The sequence below is a fragment of the Phyllobates terribilis genome, unplaced genomic scaffold, assembly GCF_046119375.1.
Source record: "Phyllobates terribilis strain yellow unplaced genomic scaffold, ASM4611937v1 Scaffold_17__1_contigs__length_24005725, whole genome shotgun sequence".
In the NCBI taxonomy this organism is placed as follows: Eukaryota; Metazoa; Chordata; class Amphibia; order Anura; family Dendrobatidae; genus Phyllobates; species Phyllobates terribilis.
In genome coordinates, this window is record NW_027362777.1 from 9,486,442 (window position 1) to 9,513,011 (window position 26,570).

General features: G+C 46.9%; 1 long non-coding RNA gene across 1 annotated transcript in view; it reads left to right on the top strand.

Annotated features, from left to right (window-relative positions):
* The window catches only part of LOC141176216 (uncharacterized), a 59,676-nt gene extending 39,475 nt beyond the window's left edge, over positions 1–20,201 (top strand). Inside the window, exons 2-3 of the long non-coding RNA XR_012253103.1 lie at positions 10,754–10,825; positions 18,685–20,201. This is a non-coding gene — a long non-coding RNA (uncharacterized lncRNA). The remainder of the gene's footprint in view (positions 1–10,753; positions 10,826–18,684) is intronic.
* The last annotated feature ends 6,369 nt before the right edge of the window (positions 20,202–26,570 follow it).

Below are 26,570 nucleotides of genomic sequence, written 5' to 3' on the forward strand. Positions count from 1 at the left end.
ATCCTTACCTTTCCATGGTTCCCACGACAGCTTCAGCTCTGCTACATCGAGATGACTGGCTGGACCGCAGCAGAACGCTGCCATCCAGTCTGTCATCCCGCAGACACTGAGAAGCGCAGGCATGCTTGCGCTCCTCACTGTCTCGCTGTGACGGCATCCAGATGAGCCGAGGTCATGTCCAATGAACTCGGCTCACCTCATGCACGTCACTGACAGCGTGGGAAAATTCTCACGCTGAAGTGCTGAGTGCAGGAGAATTCTCCCACGCTGTCAGTGATGTGCATGAGGTGAGCTCATGTCCAATGAACTCAGCTCACCTCCTGCACGTCACTGACAGCGTGGGAAAATTCTCCTGCAATCAGCGCTTCAGCGTGAGAATTTTCCCACGCTGTCAGTGACGTGAATGAGGTGAGCCGAGTTCATTGGACATGAACTCGGCTCATCTGGATGTCGTCACAGAGAGACGCTGAGCAGCGCAAGCAAGCCTGCGCTTCTCAGTGTCTGCGGGATGACAGGCTGGATGGCAGCGTTCTGCTGCGGTCCAGCCTGTCATCTCGATGTAGCAGAGCTGAAGCTGTCGTGGGAACCATGGAAAGGTAAGGATGAGGTTGCTTTATTATTTTTCTTTTATTGCAGGAGATCGTTGGCTTCAGCTGGAATGGGCGTGACGGTAAGTATGGTTTAATTTAGAACAATAAAGGACTGTGTCTTTATTTCAATTAAAGGACTTTATTCTGGGTGTTTGTGTTTTTTTTAACTTTGACTATGGGGTTAGTAATGGGGGTGTCTTATAGACGCCTCTCCATTACTAACCTGGGCTTGATGTCAGCTGGCATTATAAGCTGACATCAACCCCAACCCTATTACCCCCTGCCACCGCACCAGGGCAGCGTGGAAGAGCGAGGCTAAGTGCCAGAATTGGCGCATCCTATGAATGCGCCATTTCTGGGGCGGCTGACGGCTGGTGTTTCTAGCCTGGGAGGGGGCCAATATTCATGGCTCCCTTCCTGGGCTATTAATATCAGCCCCCAGCTGTCTGCCTAGCCTTTGCTAGCTATTAAATTAGGGGGGACCCCACGTCATTTTTTTGGGGGGGTCCCCCATTTTAATAGCTAGTAAAGGCTATGTATTCAGCTGGGGGCTGATATTAGTAGCCTGGGAAGCTCCGTGGGTATTACCCCCTTCCCAGGCTTCAAACATCTGCCCCAGCCGTCTGCTTAACCTCCGCTAGAGCCTAAAATTAAGGGGAACCCCACGCCAATTTTTTTAATAATAAATCCTTTATTTTAATACTAAATGACAAGTACAGTAACCAACACTATCACTGTACTTCATATATATGTGACTGACATGTTTCTATCTATCTAATCTATGTGTGATGCTCTATCTTTCTGTTCTAAATTGTCGGGTACCGCTGCTGAATTGCCGGCCGGCTTTTTTAAAGAGACAGTGCATGAAAACACTATTATTTTTTTAAATAAATCCTTTACACTAAATGACAAGTACAGTAAGCAACACTGTCACTGTACTTATTATATATGTGACTGACATGTTTCTATCTATCTAATCTATGTGTGAAGCTCTATTCTTTCTGTTCTAAATTGTCGGGTACAGATGCTGAATTGCCGGCCGGCTTTTTTAAAGAGACGGTGCATGAAAACACTAATATTTTTTTTAATAAATCCTTTACACTAAATGACAAGTGCAGTAACCAACACTGTCACTGTGCTTCTTATATGTGTGACTGACATGTTTCTATCTATCTAATCTATGTGTGATGCTCTATTCCTTCTTGTCTAAATTGTCGGGTACCGGTGTATGCCGCTGCTGAATTTGCCGGCCGGCTTTTTTAAAGAGAGTGTCTTCTGAGCAGTTTGTCAGCTTTTGGACACCTTTGCAGGTGTTTTCTATGTGTTTCTATGTGTTTTTGTTTGCCTGCCATTGGTTTTAACGGTGTTCGACGGTGTTCTAAGGTGTTCGACGAACAGTTCGACGAACAGTTCCTCGAACATCCCGGTGTTCGACGAACCGAACCGAACCCGAACACTACGGGGGTGGCTCAACACTACTAACTAGTTAAAAAAAATCTCACTTCCAGTGATTACTATGCAGAGATGTGAGATTCCATATACTGCTCTGCATCCGTCCCAGGCTTTGGGGAATAACTTCCCGGTACCTGGGATAAATGCTGATCGCACACTACAGCTCTAGTCTCACAGCAGCAGGACAGGACTGAGATGAGAGCTGCAGTGTCCGATCAGCACGTGTCACATACAGCGCTCAGCGTTTACCCCAGGTCCCAGGACATTATTCCACACAGCCTGGGATAGATACAGAGCAGTACATGGAATCACACACCTCCGCTCTCCTCCCCTGCACAGTAATCACCGCTAGTGAGAGTTTTGTGACCTGGTTAAAGCTACGGTCTAGTGTTTTGGTTTTTTATTATTTCAGTGCTGGAATGGTGCAACTAAACGAAGTTCCTGGAGTGGTGCTTCAAACACAAGTCTTCTATTACACAGAAAAGGTCAGGTCTTACCTAATCTGGGGGTGTTTTCTTCTTTTCCCTCCATGTTGCCTCCAGTTTATGATTGGTCAGCATCATACAGGGGAAAAGGGTAACGCTTCCAGAGACAAATCTCTACGAAGTCCCCTTGGTTGAAGGTCAAATTAACCTATAAAATGTAACAAGCAACAAACCCCAAACAATCTGGTGTGCTTGAGCTTAGGCTTAGTGAGAGGACACTTTCTACAGTTTATGGTCCTGGCAGCTTTATGAAATATATATAGATTTATTTTACATTATACATTTGACACTTTATTATTGGTATAATGACTGATGTTTCTATTGTAATGGAAATGTGATACTGTAAATGTTTTCTACAGTATTCTGTGTTTGTGCTGCACTATCGATATGAAAAGCTTGTGACAATTGGAAAGAGACTTGTTACATATTACAATTGGTCTGTTCAATACTATGGCTTAAACTATCTTTTAACTGTAGGTAAATTTTATATTAATTGATGTTTTTTTTGGTTATAGTTTCACTCAGCAGCTATTTTTTTCAGAAATAATCTGTTTCAGGTATATGATGACCCGTCACGTGACCCGTCGGGGGTCCACACAGTCTGAACTGCCCGGGGTCTGGCTATCCTTAACCCACCCCTGGATTTATACATTTGAAACCAGAAGTTTCCAGACACTATGTAAAAAGACACATCTGCATGTTTTACTCAATATCTGACATGAAATCAGAATAAACCTTTCCAGTTTTAGGTCAATTAGGATTATCATCATTTTTAACCCCTTTACAACCCGAGGTGGTTTGCACGTTAATGACCAGGCCAATTTTTACAATTCGGACCACTGTCACTTTATGAGGTAATTACTCTGGAACGCTTCAAAGGATCCCCCTGATTCTGAGATTATTTTTTCGTGACATATTGTACTTCATGATTGTGGTAAAAATTTCTTCGATATCACTTGTGTTTATTTGTGAAAAAAACGGAAATTTGGCGAAAATTTAGAAAATTTTGCAATTTTCAAAATTTGAATTTTTATGCCCTTAAATAAGAGAGATATGTCACACAAAATAATTAATAAATAACATTTCCCACATGTCTACTTTACATCAGCACAATTTTGGAACCAAAAAGAAGGGTTAAAAGTTGACCAGAGATTTCTGATTTTTCCAACAAAATTTACAAAACCATTTTTTTAGGGACCACATCATATGTAAAGTCACTTTGAGGGGTCTTTATGACAGAAAATACCCAAAAGTGACACCATTCTAAAAACTGCACCCCTCAAGGTGCTCAAAACCACATTCAAAAACTTTATTATCCCTTCAGGTGCTTCACAGGAATATTTAACTTTTTTCTCAAAAATGTTACTTTAGACCCATTTTTTTTTTATTTTTGCAGGGGTAACAGGAAAAAATGGACCCCAAAATTTGTTGTGCAATTTACCCTGAGCATGCAGATACCCCATATGTGGGGAAAAACCACTGTTTGGGCGCATAGCAGGGTTCGGAAGGGAAGGAGCGTCATTTGACTTTTTGAATGTAAAATTTGCTTGAATAATTAGCGGACGCCATGTTGTGTTTGGGGAGCCCCTGATGTGCCTAAACAGTGGAAACCCCCCGCAAGTGACAGCATTTTGGAAACTAGACCCCTCAGGGAACTTATCTAGATGTGTGGTGAGCACCTTGAACCCCCAGGTGCTTCACAGAAGTTTATAATATGGAGCCGTGAAAATAAAATTTTCACATTCTTTCCACAAAAATGTTTTTTCAGCCCCCACTTTTGCATTTTCATAAGGGTAACAGGAGAAATTGCACCATGCAGTTTGTTGTGCAATTTCTCCTGAGTTAGAAAATACCCCCATATGTTGGGGAAAACCACTGTTTGGGCGCGCGGCAGGGTTCGGAAGGGAAGGAGCGCCATTTGACTTTTTGATTGTAAAATTTGCTTGAATAATTAGCGGAAGTGCCCCTGATGTGCCTAAACAGTGGAAACCCCCCGCAAGTGACACCATTTTGGAAACTAGACCCCTCAGGGAACTTATCTAGATGTGTGGTGAGCACCTTGAACCCCCAGGTGCTTCACAGAAGTTTATAACATGGAGCCGTGAAAATAAAAAAAAATTTTTCCGCAAAAATGATGTTTTAGCCCCAATTTTTTTATTTTCACAAGGGTAACAGGAAAAAATAGACCCCAAAAACTTTTGTGCAATTTCTCCTGAGTACGCCAATACCCCATATGTGGGGAAAATACAGTGTTTGGGCGCACGGCAGAGTTCAGAAGGGAAGGAGCACTGTGTGACTTTTTGAACGCAAAATCGGCTGGAATCGAGAGCGGACGCCATGTCGCGTTTGGAGAGCCCCTGATGTGCCTAAATAGTGGAAACACCCAACAAGTGACCCCATTTTGGAAACTACACCCCTCAAGGATTTTATCAAGGGGTATAGTGAACATTTTGAACCCAGAGGTACAACACAGAATTTGATGACATTAGGTCATCATATTGAATAAGTTGTCATTAGTCTTGAGCGCAAGTGCTCACTACTTGAGTCTACATCAGGTACATGGGTATGCACCATGTATCGTGCATGCTCGAGTGACATGCTCGAGTCCCCGCTCGCATGCTTCACGGTTATTAGACACTCCAAAAAAAACATGCGGGGATCGCTCGTGCATGGCAGGCAATCCCCGCGAGGTTTTTTTGGCCGCGAAGCATATGGGGCGGAGACTCGAGCACCCGCAATACTCAATCCATACCCGAGCACCCGATGCAAACTCAAGTAGCGAGCACTTGCGTTCAACACTAGTAACCATATCATCATCTCTTTTTTTTTTTTTTTTTTTTTAAAAAAACAACCCTAACCCCAACCCCAGCCCTAGCGTTTATTTTTTACGCCGTTCCTAGTGCGGTATAAGTGATTAGACAACCTTATTCTTCGGGTCGGTGCGACTATAGAGATACCAGAATCATATCGGGTTTTTATGATTGACAGCTGTCACACACTAAAAGACACATATTTTGTAAAATCTAGTATTTGCATCGCCATATTTTGAGAGCTATAATTTTTCCATATTTTGGCAGACAGTCATGTAACAGCTTGATTTTTGCGGGATGACTTGACGTTGTTATTGGTATCATTTTCAGGCACGTGACATGTTTTGATCGCTTTCTATTCCAGCTTTTGGGAGGCAGAATAAACAAAAACCAACAATTCAGGAATTGTTTTTTTTTTTTTTTTTTTTATTCTACGCCGCGTGTGGTAAAATTGATGAGGTAGCTTTATTCTTCGGGTCAGTACGTTTACAGCGGTACCACATTTATATCGTTTTTCTATGTTTTGGTGCTTTTACACAATAAAAGCTATTTTATAGAAAAAAAATATTTTTTTGCATCGCTTTATTCTGAGAGCCATAACTTTTTGATTTTTCGGATGATGGAGCTGTATGGCGGCTTGTTTTTTGCAGGACAAGATGACGTTTTCAGCGGTACCATTTTTATTTATATTCGTCTTTTTGATCGCGTGTTATTCCATTTTTTGTTTGGCGGTATGATAATAAAAAATGAAGCAAAAAACAATGCTTTATTTATTTTTTTTACCGTGTTCACTGAAGGGGTTAACTAGTGGGACAATTTTATAGGTCAGGTCGTTCCGGACGCGGCGATACAAAATATGTGTACTTTTATTGTTTTTTTTTATTTTCATAATAATATTTATTGATGGGTACATTCTATTTTTTATTTTTGGTGGATTATTATTTTTTTTTTTCTTATATTTTTACAATTTTTTAAAAAAATTTTTTCACTTTCTGACAGTTTTTTATTTGTTTACTTTGCCCCACTATGAGACTTTCACTTTTTTTATTCTGATCGCCAGCATAGCACAGGAATGGAGCACCATCCCTGTTCTATACAGGCTGTCAGCGCTGCACAGTGAGAAGATAGTTTGGTCATGTACTGAGCATGACCAAAAAATCTTCCTGCTGTCTGGTGACCCGGATGTTGTCAGACCAAGCAGAGGGAAAAAAAATTATGGAATCACTCAATTCTGAGGAAAAAATTATGGAATCATGAAAAACAAACACACAAAAGAACACTCCAATACATCACTAGTATTTTGTTGCACCACCTCTGGCTTTAATAACAGCTTGCAGTCTCTGAGGCATGGACTTAATGAGTGACAAACAGTACTCTTCATCAATCTGGCTCCAACTTTCTCTGATTGCTCTTGCCAGATCAGCTTTGCAGGTTGGAGCCTTGTCATGGACCATTTTCTTCAACTTCCACCAAAGATTTTCAATTGGATTGAGATCCGGACTATTTGCAGGATATGACATTGACCTTATGTGTCTTCTTTCAAGGAATGTTTTCACAGTTTTTGCTCTATGGCAGGATGCATTATCATCTTGAAAAATGTTCTATCAAGACACCCTCAATAAAGGAGCCCGGCCAGTTCACCAGGAGACATGGAGGGGGCCGTAGGAGGGCAACAACCCAGCAGCAGGACCAGTACCCCCGCCTTTGTGCAAGGAGGAACAGGAGGAGCACTGCCAGAGCCCTGCAAAATGACCTCCAGCAGGCCACAAATGTGCATGTGTCTGCACAAACGGTTAGAAACTGACTCCATGAGGGTGGTATGAGGGCCCGACGTCCACAGATGGGGATTGTGCTCACAGCCCAAAACCGTGCAGGACACTTGGCATTTGCCACAGAACACCAGGATTGGCAAAGTCGCCACTGGCGCTCTTCACAGATGAAAGCAGGTTCACACTGAGTACATGTGACAGACGTGACAGAGTCTGGAGACGCCGTGGAGAGCGATCTGCTGCCTGCAACATCCTTCAGCATGACCGTTTTGGCAGTGGGTCAGTAATGGTGTGGGGGTGGCATTTCTTTGGAGGGCCGCACAGCCCTCCATATGCTCGCCAGAGGTAGCCTGACTGCCATTAGGTACCGAGATGAGATCCTCAGACCCCTTGTGAGACCATATGCTGGTGCGGTTGGCCCTGGGTTCCTCCTAATGCAGGACAATGCTAGACCTCATGTGGCTGGAGTGTGTCAGCAGTTCCTGCAAGATGAAGGCATTGAAGCTATGGACTGGCCCGCCCGTTCCCCAGACCTGAATCCGATTGTGCATATCTGGGACATCATGTCTCGCTCCATCCACCAACGTCACGTTGCACCACAGACTGTACAGGAGTTGGCGGATGCTTTAGTCCAGCTCTGGGAGGAAATCCCACCATCCGCAACCTCATCAGGAGCATGCCCAGGCGTTGTAGGGAGGTCATACAGGCACGTGGAGGCCACACACAATACTGAGCCTCATTTTGACTTGTTTTAAGGACATTACATCAAAGTTGGATCAGCCTGTAGTGTGTTTTTTCACATTAATTTTGGGGGTGACTCCAAATCCAGGCCTCCATTGGTTAATAAATTTGATTTCCATTGATGATTTTTGTGTGATTTTGTTGTCAGCACATTCAACTTTATACAGAACAAAGTATTCAATGAGAATATTTCATTCATTCAGATCTTAGATGTGTTATTTGAGTGTTCCCTTTATTTTTTTGAGCAGTGTATATACACAGACACACACACACATATATATTTGTCATATCTCCAACTCTGCAGACCGCATGCTGCTTTTGTACTTGGCAGGCACTGACCAGACAGTATGGAGATGAATGAGGGAGACCAAAGTTCAAAACTAAACTTTTCAACACTTTATGAATGCTTCTTCTGCATTATGCAGAGTCAGGAAATTTACGGTTACATGTAGCGGTACATAACTTTGTTACAAGCTACAACAGTCCAGTAAACTATTATGGGAAGGCCCATCATCCCTTGTGGGGACCATACAGGTTGAGATGTGTCGCTATAGGCCCTCAGACCTACTCTCAGCTCCCAGTTGATTTGTGAGGACCTCGCTGGCTGAGGTGCATCGGTACGACTCCTCACTAGTAATGTGAAAGTCCATTCGATGAGGGCCACACACTCCTTTCTAGGTCACTGGATCTTCAGTTCTCCATACTGTGGCTTCCTCTCTAGTATAGACAATTGTTTGCTTAAGATATGGAATCCTTCCTTAACTTAATCTCCTTCAATTAGTCCTACTGTCCACTCAGGGCAAAGTTCTGTACCATCTAAGTAGGCCTCCTGGCCCGAGTTAAGGACCTTATCTGGCTCTTTGCCTCCACTATGCTCCCTGCCTGGAATCCAGATTCACACTGCCATTATATCTTTGCTTTCCTTCAGAACATACTATTTGATGTCTCCCTCCTGCACACAACACCATATCAATTCAAGTCTGCAACCAGATGGACTGAATGAACTGACTGAACTCACTTACTTATCCCTGATCTGACTCCTCACCAGGAAATTGTTCTCATGTGTGCCAATCTAGCCCAGAATGAGGGCTCCCAGACAGAATGATGCCCCCACAATTACTGGTATAAAAAAACAAAACAAAAACAACACACACTACTCAACCAACTCTGTTCCTGAGCTGCGCTTCTCCAGTCTGTGCAGTGTGAGTAGTACTGAGGCTTCGTACTACAGGTGTGATGTAGTGACGCCATCACTACATCTCGGACTCACAGGTGAAGGCTGAATGGCGAATCGGCGAGCTTTCAACTCCCTGATTTACTATTCTATTCACTGGTATCCCCACCATGGGAAAGTGGATATCACTGAAATTGTGATGATGGGTAGGGAGAGCATGCTCGGTGCTGAGCCGTCTCAATTCATGGGCACCATAGCGGCCACAAGGGCTGCCACTATGGATGATACAGCCCTGCTACCTATTGTGTGGCAAATATCTCATAGGTCCTGGGTTCATTAGTATCTGCACCAAGAATGGGGCTAAGTGAGTATTTATTCATTAGCTGTGGGGTAGTCGGTGGGGTGTGTGTGTAGGGGACAATACTGTGGGAAAACCCCTCTAAAATGAAATCTTAAACCTTTTTTACATATATGCATTGAAAACTGGACTAACAACATTATTATATATATATATATATATATATATATATATATATATATATACTAGCAAAATTACAAGCTCAATGGCTTTCTGTGGATGTATATAAACAGATGTAAACAATAATGCTGCTGAATAATTGATAGTCACTACCTTACCCGATCCCCTACCTAAACAAAGCTTATACTGCCTAGCTGCGGAGGTTGGCACCCTAGGGGACGATAATGGCGCCCCCGCTCACTGGTGGCTGCATAGGCGGATTATAATGAGGGCAATCAGGGAGACCGCCCGGGGCCCCGAGCCTGGAGGGAGACCGCCCGGGGCCCCGAGCCTGCAGGGGGCCCGCGGCTCCAGGCGTGGTGTCTAATGCCGGATTGCCCTTATTATGTGTGCGGGCCGCCGTGGCACATAGCGGTAGCAGTGGCGGGAGGGGGGGGCCTGGACCGCTCCCCCAGCAGCGGCCGCCGCTACTTCATCGGCCAGGCCAGCACTGCAGCAGTTAACTTCCCTGTGCTGGCCTGTGTGTGTGGGCAGGTGTGTGTGTGTGTGATGTCTGTCTGTTTGTGTGTGTGTGTGTGTGGGCAGATGTCATTGTGTGATGTCTGTTTGTATGTATTTTTGTGTTTCAAATGTGTTTATGCGTGTCTGTATATGTTTGTGTGTGTGTATGACTGCATGCGGCCCTCCGCTGTTTATAGACGGCGCCGTGCAGCCTCCTGCTGTGTATAGATGGCTACGTGCGCCCCCCCGCTGTGTATAGATGGCTACGTGCGGCCCCCCGCTGTGTATAGATGGCTACGTGCGCCCCCCGCTGTGTATAGATGGCTACGTGCGGCCCCCCGCTGAGTATAGATGTCGCCGTGCGGCCTTCTGCTGTGTATAGATGGCTACGTGCGGTCTCCCGCTGAGTATAGATGGCGCTGTGCGGTCTCCTGCTGTCTCTGGGGGGAGCGCCATGCGGCATCTATACTCAGCAGGAGGCCGCACGTAGCCATCTATACACGTATACTCAGCAGGAGGCCGCACGTAGCCATCTATACAGTGCTATCTATACACAGCGGGAGGCCGCACGGCGCCATCTATACACAGCGGGAGGCCGCACGGCGCCATCTATACACAGCGGGAGGCCGCACGGCGCCATCTATACACTGCGGGAGTCTCAGTGCTTTGCAAGAGCAGTCAATAAATTCTGCTTGACTAATTCTGAGCACCATAAACTCTGGTTCGCTTCTAACCTGCTGTCTTCATTTTCAGCTTGCTGAATTCTAACTCATTTACTGTCATTCGAGACGATGCCTTTGCTGGTGTCTTTCACCTTGAATACCTGTAAGTGCTCCACTTAATGTCATATTTTTGATTCTGTTCTTCTTCATCTTTTGGCATGTGCAATTGTATGAGCAAGTATCCATATGAATTTATGACCTACTTAAACCTTTGAGGACCTTAAATTTTATTCAATCAAATTTTTTTCCAGTTTAAAACTATGGGACATATATGTGCCTTGGTCCTCAAAGGGTTTTTAAAGGGGCTGCAAACATAAATACGAAAAAAATAATTCAATTAGTGTTTTTTGTGTTCATTTAATTTTTATTTGAAGTCCATTTTTTTATATACCTTGAAATTAAGCCCTACCCCATGGAATGAAGCCCTACCTACATGACATCTGAGAGCTACATGGATCCCGCTTGTGAGGTGCCTGTCCGTCACTACTATTCAGTTTTAGGGTCCACTCACTAAGCCATATATTCTCTCATGCAAGAGAATAGGGCCAATTATGCTAATGACACTCGGCTCAAACTCTGTCAGAGCTTCAACTGAGTGTGATCCGATTCTCTCGCAGCACAGATATGGAGAAGATGGAGAACTTAATTTCTCCATCTTCTCCATAGTCTCTGTGAGTGTTCATCGGACTGCACTTGGATGACATCCGAGTGCAGTCCAATGTTTTACGTGCACCCATAGACTTGTATGGGTGCACGTAAAACATTGGACTGAGCCACAGCTCCCTGTCAGCCCTCTCTGGCTGAGCTCCTCTCTGAACTGACTCGGACTGGACCCTGATCTAAGATGGTGCCCACCTATTATACTCCCTTCTGACACCCGAGCCCAGGTGACCAGCACCCAATGGGCTCCTACCTATGCCCAGAGTCCCTCCCCTGTCTGCTCCTACACCACTGGGATATTCCTCCCCCCTCCCCACTCCAGCCAGGGACAGACGCTGTCGTACCTGCACATCTATCTGGTGGGAGTACCGTTGATCTGTCCCCCGGAAATGGGGTGAGTGTAGTGTATGCAGCTAACTGAGCCCCGCTCCACACTCCATCCTTACTCGGGAGTGGAATGTCACACCTCTGGTTCGAGGTGCAACACTCCTGTAGCAGCCGAGTCCTCGGGGTGCTACATTCCCCCCTGGTAAATCACAGCACGTCCTCGGGCTGGAAAAGAATAAAGCAATTTAGACATACAAAATTTTTAAAGTGCACTCACATATAAGACATTTTCAAGTAAACATTTTCAAAACATATTCTGCATCTCTGGCCACGGTGCAACTTGTGACCAGGTAAAGTGCAACAGTCACTAATTCCACGGTAGAAAAACAGTTCTTATAAAACCAGTAAGGGGCGCTTAAGGAAGCGCAACTATTTACAGGATGGCCGCTCTCAGTCCTCGGCCAGTGGGGATAGGGGAATGGCTGCTCACAGTCCTCAGCCTGGTTAGGGATTAGGGCAAACCAGTCAACAGTTTCAAAACAGTCCCAACGGGGACCACAGTTCAATTGGCAGCAGGTCGGGTACCCTAACGGGTAACTATATACAGTCCTTCGTTCACGCTACTTCCCTTCAGTAGCTATGTCCTCTCCGTGCTCCCTCCTGAGGGTAGTCTTCAGACCCGTCCGGGTCCTCTTGGCTTTCCTCATACTGCAACTCCTCCTCAGTTAGCCGGTGTACGTGAAGGGCGTACGGTCCTTTGGCACACTCATGCCGGGTGAAGGTGACCACGTCACCTGGGTAGAGATCACGTCCACGGTGTCCTTCAGGTAGGTGGCTCTCGACATCCCTGCGGGTAACAAAGACGTCGCCGGGAGTTCGGTGGTCCCGGATAAAACCCCAGCCATGCTCTAACTGGAACTTTATTACGGTCCCGTCGGTGCGGGGACCGTGGGCTGTTCGGGGGTCTTGTCGGGCCCTGCGCTTCTGTTCCGCGCTTCGGGCCTGCAGCTGTTCCTCGCGGATCCGCCTCTCTCGCCGTTCTTTTCCAAAGACCTCCAGCTGTTGACGGCAGAACTCCTCACGCCGGGCTGCGTCCGCCCGGGTCTCCTGGGTGAACCCCATGAGGTTCTCACCGGTCGGATCCCATTCAAATTGGGCGTCCTCTAACGGGAGCGGAACAATTTTGGCGGGCGCCGGAGCCGGAATCAGGGGCTCACACAGGGGCCGTTCTCTCCAGAGCCGGGGGTTGACGTACTCCAGTGGCCACTCGAAGGGCAGCCCGTCCGGGCTAGTATGCTGCGCGAAGAGATCTGCGCCCAGGGGTGGCACTGTGGAGGCAGAGGGCGCGGTGGGGACCGCGGCGCCCGGGGGTACTCGGCCTTGCGACCAGGCCGGTGGCACTTCCTGCTTCGCCGCGCTCAGGGTCAAGGGGCGTGGCGCGGAAGAGGGCGTGACCGCGGCTCCTGCCGCTTGAGGCCTAGTTGGGAGCAGTGGCGGTGCGGCAACGGGCGCGGTGAGTAGGACTTCGGGCTCTGCGACGGGGAGCTGGGGCAGGCTTACGGCTACTGGGCTCGGGGTAATGACGTCCCCATTACCTGCTTCCATCCTTGCAGCTCCCTCCGCGGCGTCGTCTCCGGCCTTCGTCCTTCCTGTACCATCCTCAGAGGCGGACATGCTCCTTGTTGCAGGTGGCGCCTCCTGCTGGCGGATCCCAGCCTGCCGGGCCATCTCCCTTCTCCACTCGGCCAGCGCATCCTGCTGTGCCCGGACCATCCTCCGGTCCAAGTCCTCCAGCGCAGCCTGCGCACGCTCCGGATCTCTGGGGAGCTGTGCCAGGATCTCCACTAGGCTGGCTGGCGGTGCGGCCTGCAGCAGGCTCCGGACCACGGTGTTGGCACTGCTGGACGCTTCCTCCATTCCCGGGTGCGGTCCGTCCAGACTCCTCCAGGCCGCACCCAGCCCCTCAGTTTTGTTCCCTATCCGCCCCCATTGGGAGTGGTCCCGGGGCAACTTAGTGACAGTCAGTTTCAGGGGCAGTCCCCCCACTCTGATGGACATCTCCATTGTTATAGTCTCGGCTGATGGGGGCGGTCTCCGCTTTTGGCGCCATTCTGGGGCCATGCCCACGATGGGAGGTGGTCTCTTGCCGCCCTCTGGCACGCCCATAATGGCGTCCGCTCTGCCAGGCCGGGAAACCGTCTCAGATGGCGGGAATCGTCTCCTGATGGCGGGAAACTCCGCGGATGGCGGGCAAAGGCTGCAGATGGCGGGTAAACGGCGGGAAACGACCCGACCTGGCGCCCGATGGCGGGAATCCTCTGGAATTGGCGGGAGGCTTCTTCTTACGGTACATGTGAACTTTTCTTCAGGCACGCAGTACCCGGTGGTTGCGGGCACGGAATCCTGCCGACTACGCCAAAGTTGACGCGCCCCCTGGGCCATGTTGGGCAGCGTTGCGCATGCGGGGAATACCCGGAGCCGGATCTGATAGGGGTAGTAGTCCTCGTGGCGGTGACCCGGTCCGTGCCCAGGGTGTCAAACCAAGTGGCAGAACTTAGGATAAGATGTTATAGAGTTCGACTACGCCACCCGTGGATTGCGGTCAGTGGGGACCGCCGCTGCACTGCAGACCGTTGAGGCTGATGTTATTTGTGCAGCTGAGAGTGGGATGACTCCCCACGGGAGGAGTATTGCCTCAGGGCAGCTATTGTGGAGATGATGATGGGAGTGATGGTGTGGGTGTCCCAGTACTGATGGTGCAGGTGCGGCGATGAAACACAGAGGCTTGAAGTGCAGTTTCCAAAGCTTTACTCACAGTTGTTGCTCCGGTCACTTCGGCCAAGAGTGACCACCCGAGCCGTGCTGCGTTCACCAGGGGAGGGACTCGGTCAACTCCCAGGCAATTCCGGAGTGTGGTTCAGGGCTCCCCTCTCTTTCCTTTCTCTGGCCGTCCCCACCAGGGACCCACCTTTGTCCAGCTCCCTCGGGCCTTCTGGTGGCGAAACCTTTCCCGGTTTCCCTGACCCTATATGGTATGCCTTCCTGGTGGATATGGTGAGGGGTCGCGCCAAGACTTGACCACGACCTCCGGTTTTGGCTGAGGATTAGTCGCCTCCACCAATTCGGGTTCCGGTACCCTGCTCTGCCAACCCTTCACCCGTTATCTCGTGGGATCTTAGGGTTCCCTCCTCTCTTGCGTCTCTGGGCCTTTCCTGGTGTTTCTGTTCCTTCTCCCTCTTACTTCTCTCTCTCTCGGCTTCAGGCTTCCACTTCAGGCCTGGTTCTGGAGCTGTGCCCGGACTGAGCCACAGCTCCCTGTCAGCCCTCTCTGGCTGAGCTCCTCTCTGAACTGACTCGGACTGGACCCTGATCTAAGATGGTGCCCACCTATTATACTCCCTTCTGACACCCGAGCCCAGGTGACCATCACCCAATGGGCTCCTACCTATGCCCAGAGTCCCTCCCCTGTCTGCTCCTACACCACTGGGATATTCCTCCCCCCTCCCCACTCCAGCCAGGGACAGACGCTGTCGTACCTGCACATCTATCTGGTGGGAGTACCGTTGATCTGTCCCCCGGAAATGGGGTGAGTGTAGTGTATGCAGCTAACTGAGCCCCGCTCCACACTCCATCCTTACCCGGGAGTGGAATATCACACCTCTGGTTCGAGGTGCAACACTCCTGTAGCAGCCGAGTCCTCGGGGTGCTACAATGACATCACGCCAGTGGACAGAGAGGGGAGGCGTGACTTTCCCCCCCATTGCTGGATGTTGCAGGTGACATACGCTGTGGTTGTACGTATACAGCAAGATGATAGCGCCGGCTCACATGCAGAGCCGACACTATCATCCGCTGAGGTAAGCTGTACATCACAGCTGACAACCTACTTTAACGGCCACGATTGGTATTAACACCGATCGCGGCCGTTTAACCCTTTAGATACCGCCATCAATTGTGACAGCGGAATTTAGATGGCTATTTCAGGGGAGGGGCTTACTCTTAATCCTATGGTAACCTGAGGCCAAGTAATGGCTTTAGGTCAGCCATCTTTGGGGCCAGGAATATGCAGGGTCCTACATGCGAACTGTCAATATAAGACAGACAGACCTAATATTCTGCAGTACAGAAGTATTGCAGGATATTAGATTAGTGACTATAAAGTAAAAGTTAAAAGCTACATAAAAAAAATCTAAATAAAATATGAAATAAAAATATTCTGCTACTAAACTTGAAAGTGAAAAAAAAAAGTACACATTTGTGGTATAAATCTGTACCATATCCCTGGCTTACTGTGCTTTCACATTATACTCAATGTCCCCGTCGGGGCATACGTCCGGACCCCCCCACAAAACGGGATTCAGACATATGTGCCTATGGGGCCATATACTGTAATGGTGCCGACAGAGCGAACGTGCGTTCTGCTGGCATCATTTTCGAAAGTGTCTATTATGTCTGAGTGTCCGCCTCCTGTAGGCGTGCACTCCCTAAAAAATTATGCAGAGCACACGTTTGCTCTGCCGGCATCATTACAGTCTATGGCCCTGTAGGCACAAATATCCGTATCCCGTTTTCTTGTAGGGTTTGAACGTATGCCCCAACGGGGACATTGAACAAAAGCGTTTTTGCAGCGTTTTTCACCCATAGCAATATGAAAGTGGGAAAACACTGATTTTGCAGTTTTTTTGGTGAATAAAACTGACTTTAGTAAACGTACTGTAGATTCCTATAATCTCCACCAAAAAACGCCACAAAACCTGTTTTTTAGGCCGGTTTCAAATATATTTCCGTTACTGGAGATATCCGTTTTACATGTTGCATCCGTGTGCGGCCCATTTGCTGCATCAGGATCACGCATACCGGCATCAGGGAATCAGCGTACAGCTAGTGCTGTTCCCAAGCGCCGGGTGCTGAATGCTGCCCTCATCATGATTCCTTGTCTGCGCTGCAATCAGCACCAGCAGGGACAAGGATGAGGGTAGTGGTAGTGTCTGCTCCCACTGTGTCCCTGTGTAAAACTAAGAATAAAACAATAAAATCCATATACTCACCTCTCCTAGGTGTCCCCCGCTGTAATCCTCTGATACCGAGGAGCCGGGGAGAATGTGTGGCTCCAGAGCTGAGCTCAGAAACCGTGTCCTGTCACTCACTGAGCGCAGCTCATTCTCTCCTGCTCCTTGGCAGCATCGGTCAGAGGATTACAGCGGGGGACACCTAGGAGAGGTGAGTATATGGATTTTATTATTTTTATAGGTGGACACTGCGAGATCAGACACTACTACCGTCATCATTGTCCCTGCTAGTGCTGATCGCAGCGCCAGCAGGGAACCATGATGAGGGCAGCATTCAGCACCCAGCATTTGGGAACAGCGCTAACTGTAGCGCTGATTCCCAGGCATCGGTATGTGTCACACGGATGTCATTCGTGTGGTACATTTTGCGGACCGTGCATCTGCAAAAAAACTACCATATCAGTATGTGGAGCACATGGACACACGGTCTGTGGAAACACACTGAGATGTGCACAGACCAATTCATTTGAATGGGTCTACGTGTATCAATGTCTCCAGCACTGGAGATACTGACATGTGAAAAATGTAGCTTTTCCATCATACTGACAGAAAGTAGAATAAAAAATTATCAAAAAGCCATATACCAAAAATGGTATAGCTGAAAACGTCAGATAAAGGAATAATCTGCAGGTAAATAGTGTTACAACGTTTCCTGGCAGCTTTACTAAAAGTTCAGCTACTGGGAAACTGAACTATATTTCTTTCAAGAGCCATCGGCTTTCAGTCATGCAAGGAGTTGCTTAAGCCGGCTTACTACACTATGAGTAGTTGCTGTAAGCACGCTCTAGCACTTGGGTTGCCAGCTCAGTGTGCAGCGCATCTGTGCGGAGAAAATCAAAAGTTCTGGGGCGTGCTTACAGTATAGTGAGCAGTGCTGTGAGCCATGAATGTAACTTCTCCTATGACTGAAAGCCCATAGCTCCCGGGAGGAAATAAGTTAATTCTATCCTGGTAGCTGCACTTACAGTAAGACGGCCATGTAGCATTGTAAAGATATTTACCTGCAGATTGACTCTATATCTCCAGGTAAATAGCGTTTTCTGACATTACAGGTTCTCTTTAATATTGACATGTATGGCATTGCTATGGTGAGAAACTACATAAAGAGATTCTGCAGGACTTAAAGGGATTGTCCATTGCTTTTATATTGATGGGCTATCCTTTATAATGGCTGCAACTGGGTAATGCAAATCTACGCCTATTCAATAAGAGTGGATATGAAGGGCCCAGCCGTGGCCACTAAGCAGTTGATAGAGCTGTGTAGTTCCGCTCCGCAAGTGAGCACATACCACGGGCACCGGGAACTGCTGATCAGTGGGGGGAGCTGGATGTTGCATCCCACTGATCAGATATCCATCACCTGTCCTAATGATAGGCCATCAAAATAAAATTGTCTGACAACCCCTTTAATGATTAAATGGCCACTTCATTGAATAAACCAGTGATATGAGATCAGTGGGGTGCGGGCGCCCGGCACACCCCTTTATCAGCTGAAAACTGCTCTGGCAGTGAACTAAGCAATGTATGGGCAGAACACAGCAGCCTCATATATTGCTGAGGCCCCTTTCACAGTGTGTTCTTCCCCATGTTCGTCGGTCCCGTCGGGGCTTATGTCCGAACCAATATAAAATGGGATTTGGACGTATGTGCCGACGAGGCCATAGAATATATAATGGTGCTGACAGAGTCAACGTGTGCTCTGTCCTGCATCATTTTCGGGTGTATACACCTACTGGACACAGTCTACTATGTCCGAGTGTCGGCCTCAAGTAGACGATGCACGACAGAGCACATGTTCGCTCTGCCAGCACCATTATAGTCCGTACTCTGCATACGCCCACGGACTATGATGCATTTCTATGGGAGCAGGACGGAGTTGCTAACAGACATATTTTTCAATACACAGAGCACCTGTTTAACATCATAAATGGCATCGTCATCAAAAAAGCGCAAGATTGCTGAGGAAAAACGAATATTTCAGGAAAAGTGGGAAAACTTATATTTTGTCACAGAGGTCGGAGAGAGAGCCCAGAGTCTGATTTGTCTTCAGTTTGTCGCAGCTTAAGGACTACAATGTGCATCGTCATTACATGACGTAGCATGGAGGACAGTATGGAGCAATGTCTGGCAAACAGAGAGGAAAAGCTTCAGCAGCTGAAAGCGTCTCTTCAAAAACAGCCAAACTTCTTCCCAAGTATTAACGGGTCAAGTGAAGCTTCTGGAGAAGCGAGTTACTCAGTAACATGAGAGCAAATCATTCACGACCATTTACTGAAGGTAACAGATACTCCATACTGTGCTGTGTTCATTCGTGGGGTTGATGAAAACCTAAACATAACCGAGGAATTATTGGATTTATTACCAATGAAAGGGACAACGACCGGTCGGGACATTTTTAAAGAGCTTGAAGGTTGTATTAACCCAGCAGGACCGCCATGGGATAAACTGGTGTCTGTGGTAGCGGATGGGGCACCAGCAATGTGTCCTGAAAACATTGGTGTTGTCAGATTATTGAAAGCAAAACGAGGCCAGCGTTCATTGTCAGGTCCTTTCAGTGCTATACACTGCATTCTGCATCAGGGGGCGCTGTGCGGAAAAAGTGTACAAATGAAAGAAGTTATGGACTTTGTGCTTAAGACTGGTAACTTTATACGGGCAAGAGGTCTTAACCATAGGCCGTTCACTTCATTCCTGTCTGATCTGGACAGTGAATATGGAGACTTGCTGTAGCATACCGAGGTCAGATGGTTGAGTCGGTGAAGAGGGTTGGAAAGATTTTTTGCTTTGAGACAGGAGATAGATTTTTATGGCGCTGAAAGATAAAGACGCTTTCCAACTTTCCTTCCCAGCTTTTCTATCTGACTTAGTGTTTCTAACAGATGTCACAGAACACCTCAACGCACTCAACCTGAAGCTCCAGGGCCCAAAGCAGATGATTACAATGATGATTGCTGGTATAAAAGCAATCAGATGTAGCTGTCTTTGTGGCCCAGCAGCTGCAGTCAGGCAATTTGCCTCATTTCTCAGCTATGCAGTCGCTGGTACGAGCTGAACCAGAACGCTTGAACTACTCTTCCAATATAATTTCTCAGTTACTACAAGAGTTTGATAGACGTTTTCATGGGTTTCAGGATCTTGAAGCTGAATTTACACTCTTTGCCACTCCGTTTGCGGTAGACATTGCTTGTGTTTCAGAAGATCTGCAGATGGAGATTGTGGACTTGCAATGCGACGCTGTTCTTAAACAGAAGTATATGGACATTGCTGTTCCAGATAGCTATAGGTTTGTCGCACGAGAAAAATTTCCAAATCTTCTTAAAGCCGCTGCCAGGATCATGGCCATGTTCGGAAGTACATACGTACAGTACAGACGAAAAGTTTGGACACACCTTCTCATTTAAAGATTTTTCTGTATTTTCATGACTTTGAAAATTGTACATTCACACTGAAGGCATCAAAACTATGAATTAACACATGTGGAATTATATACTTAACAAAAAAGTGTGAAACAACTGAAAATATGTCTTATATTCTAGGTTCTTCAAAGTAGCCACCTTTTGCTTTGATGACCGCTTTGCACACTCTTGGCATTCTCTTGATGAGCTTCAAGAGGTAGTCACCGGAAATGGTCTTCCAACAATCTTGAAGGAGTTCCCAGAGATGCTTAGCACTTGTTGGCCCTTTTGCCTTCACTCTGTGGTCCAGCTCACCCCAAACCATCTCAATTGGGTTCAGGTCTGGTGACTGTGGAGGCCAGGTGATCTGACGTAGCACCCCATCACTCTCCTTCTTGGTCAAATAGCCCTTAGACCGCCTGGAGGTGTGTTTGGGGTCATTGTCCTGTTGAAAAATAAATGATGGTCCAACTAAACGCAAACTGCATGGAATAGCATGCCGCTGCAAGATGCTGTCGTAGCCATGCTGGTTCAGTATGCCTTCAATTTTGAATAAATCCCCAACAGTCTCACCAGCAAAGCACCCCCACACCATCACACCTCCTCCTCCATGCTTCACGGTGGGAACCAAGCATGTAGAGTCCATCCGTTCACCTTTTCTGAGTCGCACAAAGACACGGTGGTTGGAACCAAAGATCTCAAATTTGGACTCATCAGACCAAAGCACAGATTTCTACTGGTCTAATATCCATTCCTTGTGTACTTTAGCCCAAACAAGTCTCTTCTGCTTGTTGCCTGTCCTTAGCAGTGGGTTCCTAGCAGCTATTTTACCATGAAGGCCTGCTGCACAAAGTCTGCCCTTAACAGTTGTTGTAGAGATGTGTCTGCTGCTAGAACTCTGTGTGGCATTGACCTGGTCTCTAATCTGAGCTGCTGTTAACCTGCGATTTCTGAGGCTGGTGACTCGGATAAACTTATCCTCAGAAGCAGAGGTAACTCTTGGTCTTCCTTTCCTGGGGCGGTCCTCATGTGAGCCAGTTTCTTTGTAGCGCTTGATGGTTTTAGCAACTGCACTCGGGGACACTTTCAAAGTTTTCCCAATTTTTCGGACTGTCTGATCTTCATTTCTTAAAGTAATGATGGCCACTCGTTTTTCTTTACTTAGCTGCTTTTTTCTTGCCATAATACAAATTCTAACAGTTTATTCAGTAGGACTATCAGCTGTGTATCCACCAGACTTCTGCACAACACAACTGATGGTCCCAACCCCATTTATAAGGCAAGAAATCCCACTTATTAAACCTGACAGGGCACACCTGTGAAGTGAAAACCATTTCCGGTGACTACCTCTTGAAGCTCATCAAGAGAATGCCAAGAGTGTGCAAAGCAGTCATCAAAGCAAAAGGTGGCTACTTAGAAGAACCTAGAATATAAGACATATTTTCAGTTGTTTCACACTTTTTTGTTAAGTATATAATTCCACATGTGTTAATTCATAGTTTAGATGCCTTCAGTGTGAATGTACAATTTTCATAGTCATGAAAATATAGAAAAATCTTTAAATGAGAAGGTGTGTCCAAACTTTTGGTCTGTACTGTATAAGAACAGTTTTTCTCTTCAATGAAGCTTAACAAATCAGCATTATGGTCAAGACTTACAGATGAACATCTTCGTGCAACATTGCGATTGGCCGACACTAATGATTTCAAGCCCAATCTTGACATTCTCGTATCTGGCAAATGCTGCCAACTGAGCAGCCAGATTGAATTCTGCGACACTTGAAGTGGAAAACTGGATTGTTAAAATAAGCAGGTGGAGTAAGCCGGCAAATTTCCGTTAAGTTTAAACCTAGCAGTATTATAGTAACGTAATGGAGAATTGTTATAGTAGTTCAAATAGATAATTGTTTAACAATAATTTTGTACTGTATTAAATTTGAAAGGAATGCGGCCCGCCAGCTTACAATTTTTTTTAAGTGCGGCCCATTTACTCTATCGAGTTTGAGACCCATGTACTAGTGGAAGTCACGAGTGCAAGGGTTCATGGGCGCCAGTAGTGGAAGACATAGTGCGCGAAACCGAAGAACAAGTAAGCAGACCTGCTGATCAGCACTGCAGTGCTGAGGCCGAGTTATGGCGAAACAGGGAGCGACAGTGCGCCTCACCAGTCCTGGAGTATATTACAGAGGAAGGATACTGTGTGGAAAATGCTTCATACTGTAAAGGAAACGTCCAGAACACTTTGTGCCCCCCGATATCCCTTGTATGCCGGGACGTTGCTAGGGTCCTAAAAGATCAAGGGCCAAAGCCCCAAAGTAGGTGTTTCCCCATACAACCTCCCCGCCACTTAAAAGAGGACCTATACATATATAATTACAGTACACCATTGTTGCTAACTTAAAATACACAACTGAAAGACCAATATTCCCAAAATTACTTCTACACAAGGCAATAATAATCCTGCTACACAATGCCCTCTACCATCAACACTACACAGTGAGTACATAGTATTATGATATGACCATTGCCTCTACATAAAAAAACACACTGTACAAAGACCATCTGGCTTCTCACATTTCCAGCACCATCCCCATCTATTCCCACCCTGCACAACCTCCCCATGCTGCCAGCTCTTCCCACGTGGAATAGGAACCTCAATACTTCAAAAATTATGTCATTACTATGATTACCCTCCACCAATTAATGCTACAAAGACTGTGTGCCAGATAGAGGGGACCTATAAAAATAATAGCGTCCCATAGAAAGTAGTAAAGACCCCACTGTGCTGCCTAGCAAGTAATAATGCCAGATATGCTCTTATGAAAGTTTCAATATCTGAAGTGTTCCCTCCAAGCAACAAATACCGTTGAGTATCCCCTTTAAGTAATAATGCCCCCTTAAATCCACAATCAAACTACACCCAACTACAAAGTTCTTCTTCAAGTCTATGGACGATGATTTCTGGGAGGTGAAAGAAGAAATTTCTGATGATGCACCCATTTAAAATAAATAATGTCCTTAGTGCCCCCATAGCACCCTGTATATTGTATGATAGTCCAACAGCTCACTACACACTGTATGATGGTCCCCACAGCTCCCTATGCACGGTATGATGGTCCCCACAGCTCCCTACGCACTGAATGATGGTCCCCACAGCTCCGTATGCACTGCATATTGGTCCCCACAGCTCCGTATGCACTGCATAATGGTCCCCACAGCTCCCTATGCCCTGTATGATGGTCCCCACAGCTCCGTATGCACTGCATAATGGTCCCCACAGCTCCCTATGCCCTGTATGATGGTACCCACAGTTCCATATGCACTGTATCATGGTCCCCACAGCTCCCTACGCTCTGTATGATGGTCCCCACAGCTCCCTATACACTGTATGATGGTCCCCACAGCTCCCTAGACACTGTATGATGGTCCCCACAGCTCCTTAGACACTGTACGATGGTCCCCACAGCTCCCTAGACACTGTATGATGATCCCCACAGCTCCCCCATGCACTGTATGATGGTCCCCACAGCTCCCTATGCATTGCATAATGGTCCCCACAGCTCTCTATGCTCTGTATGAGGGTCCCCACAGCTCCCTATGCTCTGTATGATGGAACCCACAGCTCCCTATGCACTGTATGATGGTCCCCACAGCTATCTAAGCTCTGTATTATGGAACCCACAGCTCCCTATGCACTGTATGATGGTCCCCACAGCTATCTACGCTCTGTATGATGGTCCCCACAGCTCACTATGCACTGTATGATGGTCCCCACAGCTCCTTGCTCCTTAGATACTGTATGATGGTCCTCATACTTCCCTATACACTGTATGATGGTCCCCACAGCTCCCTACACACTGTATGATGGTCCCCACAGCTCCTTAGATACTGTATGAGTGTCCCCACAGCTCCCTAGACACTGTATGATGGTCCCCACAGCTCCCTATGCTCTGTATGATGGTCCCCACAGCTCCCTATGCTCTGTATGATGGTCCCCACAGTGCCCTATGCACTGTATGATGGTCTCCACAGCTCCCTATGCATTGTATGATGGTCTCCACAGCTCCCTATGCATTGTATGATTGTCCTCATAGCTCTCTACGCACTGTATGATGGTCCCTGCAGCTCCTCATGCACTGAATGATGGTTCCCATGGCTCCTTATACACTGTATGATGGTCCCCATGGCTCCTTATGTACTGTATGATGGTCCCCGCAGCTCCCTACGCTCGGTATGATGGTCCCCACATCTCCCTATGCACTGTATGATGGTCCCCACAGCTCCTCAGGCACTGTATGATGGTTTCCACAGCTCCCTATGCATTTTCTGATGGTCCCCACAGCTCTCTACGCATTGTATGATGGTCCCTGCAGCTCCTTATGCACTGTATGATGGTCCTCACGGCTCCTTATACACTGTATGATGGTCCCCACGGCTCCTTATACACTGTATGATGGTCCCCACGGCTCCTTATACACTGTATGATGGTCCCCACGGCTCCTTAAGTACTGTATGATACTCCCCACAGCTCCCTACGCTCTGTATGATGGTCCCTACAACTCCCTATGCACTGCATAATGGTCCCCACAGCTCCATATGCACTGCATAATGGTCCCCACAGCTGCCTACGCACTGCATAATGGTCCCCACAGCTCCCTATGCACTGCATAATGGTCCCCACAGCTCCCTATGCACTGCATAATGGTCCCCACAGCTCCCTATGCACTGCATAATGGTCCCCACAGCTCCCTTTGCCCTGTATAAAGGTCCCCACATCTCCCTATGCACTGCATAATGGTCCCCACGCTCCCTATGCACTGCATAATGGTCCCCAAAGCTACCTATGCACTGTATGATGGTCTCCACAGCTCCCTATGCATTGTCTGATGGTCCCCACAGCTCCCTATGCACTGTATGATGGTCTCTATAACTCCTTATAACTGGCATGATTGTCCCTACAACTACCTATATCCTGTATAATGGCCCTCACAGCCCCATATATACAGTACTGTATGATGGCCCCCGCAGCCCAATATATACTGTATGATGGCCCCCACACCCACTTGTACACTATATTATGGCCCTTACAGCTCCCTTTATACTGTATGATGGCCCCACAGCCCCTTATAAACTGTATTCTGGCACCCACTCCCCATTTTATATAATATGCTGGCCCCACTGCCCCTTATATATAGCATGATGACTCTCATAGCCCCTTATAGTATGATGACACTCACACCCCTTATATATACAGGTGCATCTCACTAAATTAGAATATCATTAAAAAGTTTATTTATTTTAGTTCTTCAATGGTGAAAATGAAACTCATATATTCTATAAAGTCATTACAATCAAAGTGATCTATTTCAAGTGTTTATTTCTGTTAATGTTGATGATTATGGCCAGGGGCGCACATAGAAATCATGACGCCCCATAGCAGAAGCTCTAATTGGACCCCCCCACCAAAAAAATAAAGAAATATTTGTCTGTGTCACAGAAGAGCCGATCTCACAACTTTCCAGCCTTTACTTCGTTTTTCTAATTTTCCTCCTACTGAAGTCCTAGATCCCTCTTTCATTGCCCCCATGAAGTATGATGCCAATAAAAGTGCCCCCCAAACACAGTATGATACCCCATGGTGCATTCCTCCACATTAGCCTCTACATGAACAGTATAATGACCTTATTGTACCCCACTTCAACTCCCAAGGCAAAGTATGGTGACCCTAACACAGTATGATTCCCCCAACTGTAACTCCCACACAGCCCTCCATACAGTATAATGGGCCTACATACAGTATAATGGCCCACACTAGCCCTCCAAACAGTATGATGGACCCCACACAAACCTTCACACCGTATAATTGCTTTCATACAGTATAACGGCCCCCCACATAGCCCTCAAAATATCATAATGACCCCACATAGACTTCCATATAGTATAATATGCCACCCATAATCCTCCATATAGTATAATGCACCCTCCAAAATCCTCCATATAGTATAATGCACCCCCCATAATCCTCCATATAGTATAATGCACTCCCCATAGTCCTCCATACAGTATATTTCACACCCCAAAGGGTAAAATGCAGCACTCCTATAGTATAATGCACCACACAGTCCGGCAGTATTATGGGCACCACATACTCACTGATTTTAAAATACCGTATGTTTTAAATAAGACAACCCGAGTATAAGCTGAGGCCCCTAATTTTACCACAAAAAAACTGGGAAAACGTATTGAGTGGAGTATAAGCCAAGGGTAGGAAATGCAGCAGCTACTGTAAAATGTCACCATCCTGGTATGTATGGCTCCATCATCACCAATCCTGGTATGTATGGCACCCCTCATCCCTCAATCCTGGTACATATGGTACCCCTCATCCCCCAATCCTG